Genomic DNA, 2,500 nt, shown 5'->3' on the forward strand with positions numbered 1-2,500 from the left:
TAGTTAAACTTACTTTGTTTGTTATTATACTCTTACGTTAATTATTCCCTGTAAATGCAAGGGAATTAGCAAAATAAGCAACAATTTCACTAAACAAAAATAGAAGGAAATGTCAGAAATAATAAAAGTACAGACGACATTAGTTGACCTTATCAATGAATAAAAAAGGTTAATGTGAACATTAGAGAACTAGAGGGGCATTCAGTGAGTGCAGACCTCCACCGGGGCAGCTTATTCCTTGACCTTTTGCTTGACCTTGACCTTGACCTTTCGCCTTGTATTAATTGGAGTGGATTTCCATACACTGAAATATGAACTAAGTTTAAATTATGACAACGATGTCCAAACATATGGCTGATTACGTGAATTGGAAATTTTGCTTGACCGTGACCTTGACCTTTAACCTTGACCTTACAAAATTTAACAATTTCCAGCTTTTGACATAAGACTTGATCCCTACAAGTTTCATTACTCTACGATTAAAATTGTGGCCCAGGAAACTGTTCACAAACAAACACACACACGCAGGGGGTAAAACATAACACTCCTCCCAACATCGTTGGCGGAGGTAATAAATTAAATGGGAAAATTAAGGTGTAATTCTTTAGCCCATTTTCATGAGGCTATTTTGAAAATCAACCCATTAAAATGAACGTAAATCTGAAGTTTAACTTTATTTATAAAAAACAGGATCTTTAAAATAGATTTTTCCAGTTTCAACTGGATGTAGTTATTATTATTATTATTATTATTATTATTATTATTATTATTATTAGCCAAGCTACACACCCAGTTGGAAAAGCAAGATGCTATAAGCCCAAGGGCTCCAATAGGGAAAAATAGCCCAGTGAGGAAAGGAAACAAGGAAAATAAATGATGAGAACAAGTTAACAATAAATCATTATAAAACAGTAACAACGTCAAAACAGATATGTCCTATATAAACTATAAAAAGACTCATGTCAGCCTGGTCACCATAAAAACATTTGCTCCAACTTTAAACTTTTGAAGTTCTACTGATTCAACTGCCCGATTAAGATCATTCCACAACTTGGTAACAGCTGGAATAAAACTTCTAGAATACTGTATAGTATTGAGCCTCATGATGGAGAAGGCTCAATTTTAGTCCACCTGTTGGTCGCTAACTTTAGAACTCTATCTGAACCAACAGATTTTGCGAATACAAGAACATTGTTGACCTCAAGTTAAATGTTTCCTTGCGGGATTTACCACAAAATCCTGGGGGATTTACCACACAATGCTGGAGGATTTATCACCGAAATCTGTGGGGTTATTTTCCCCAAAATCATGGTGGATTTATCCCATAATCCTGTGGGGGATTTAACCACGAATCCTGGGGATTTAAATACGAATGCTTGGGGTATTTAAAACCACAAATAGGCCTAAATGGTCAAAACTTCCTATAAATGGATAATTATATAATGAATAACAATTACACTTGCAAATTATTAAGTACTTAATTACGATTTAATACATTTACTTAACTAATTACTTAGAGAATAATATAAGAACTGTTCAATAATGACTTAATTATATCAATAGATTAAGCCCATAGAAATGAATGCCATCAGTGAATGCTAGCTGCTATGTACCGTCGGCTGCTATGTACCGGCTCCTACGTACCACTTGTTTGGCTTAAATGTACCATTGTTGGGCTGCTATGTACTGGCTCTTATGTACCACTACTTTGACTTGTATGCACCAAACAAGGCTACTATGTACCAGATACCAAGTAAGAACACACGAGATAAAACACAAAGCCATTAACATTGCATATTGTTAATACAATGTTTGTTGTCATATTTCATCCAAACAGCACAACCATAAACAAAAAACCATACAATAATAATAAACATATTAAAATTGCATACAATAATTAAAAGTTGTCAAACAATAGAATTCAGCATGCTACATTGTTGATACATTCTTATTCATCTACATGATCCATCAGATCGGCACAGCAGTTTAGAAAGTCTGATGTTGATATGAATTTGTTCTCATATTTCATTCAGAGGTCATCAAGGGCAATTTGCTTTTTGACATCATGCTTCCATTGGTATCTGTGCATTTTCTTTATTTTAACTAGTTTTACAATGATGGGAATTCTACTGGCTTCATCATGGAGAATACTAATTAAGAAGTACATGTTAATTGAATTGGTTTTTGCTACTCTGTTAATCGCATGGTGCCACCCTTCTACATCGTTGTTAGTCTGAACAGGGCGTTTGTAACAACTCCAAGAATGTGGAGGATGCATCTCATTCCTAATCCATATTTTATCATAACAAGTAATGAGCTCTTTTAATCGTTGATCAGGAAGTGGATAGCTAGTGATATGGCGAAAAGCTGGCTCTATATGTGATGGAGGGTTGCCAGTCACTACGGCCCTCAACCAGTATGGCCCCAGTCACTTCGGCCTCTGACCCTAGGGCCTAGTCACTACGGCCCTCAACCAATATGGCCCCAGTCACTTCGGCCT

The sequence above is a fragment of the Palaemon carinicauda genome, chromosome 27, assembly GCF_036898095.1.
Source record: "Palaemon carinicauda isolate YSFRI2023 chromosome 27, ASM3689809v2, whole genome shotgun sequence".
Taxonomy (NCBI): domain Eukaryota; kingdom Metazoa; phylum Arthropoda; class Malacostraca; order Decapoda; family Palaemonidae; genus Palaemon; species Palaemon carinicauda.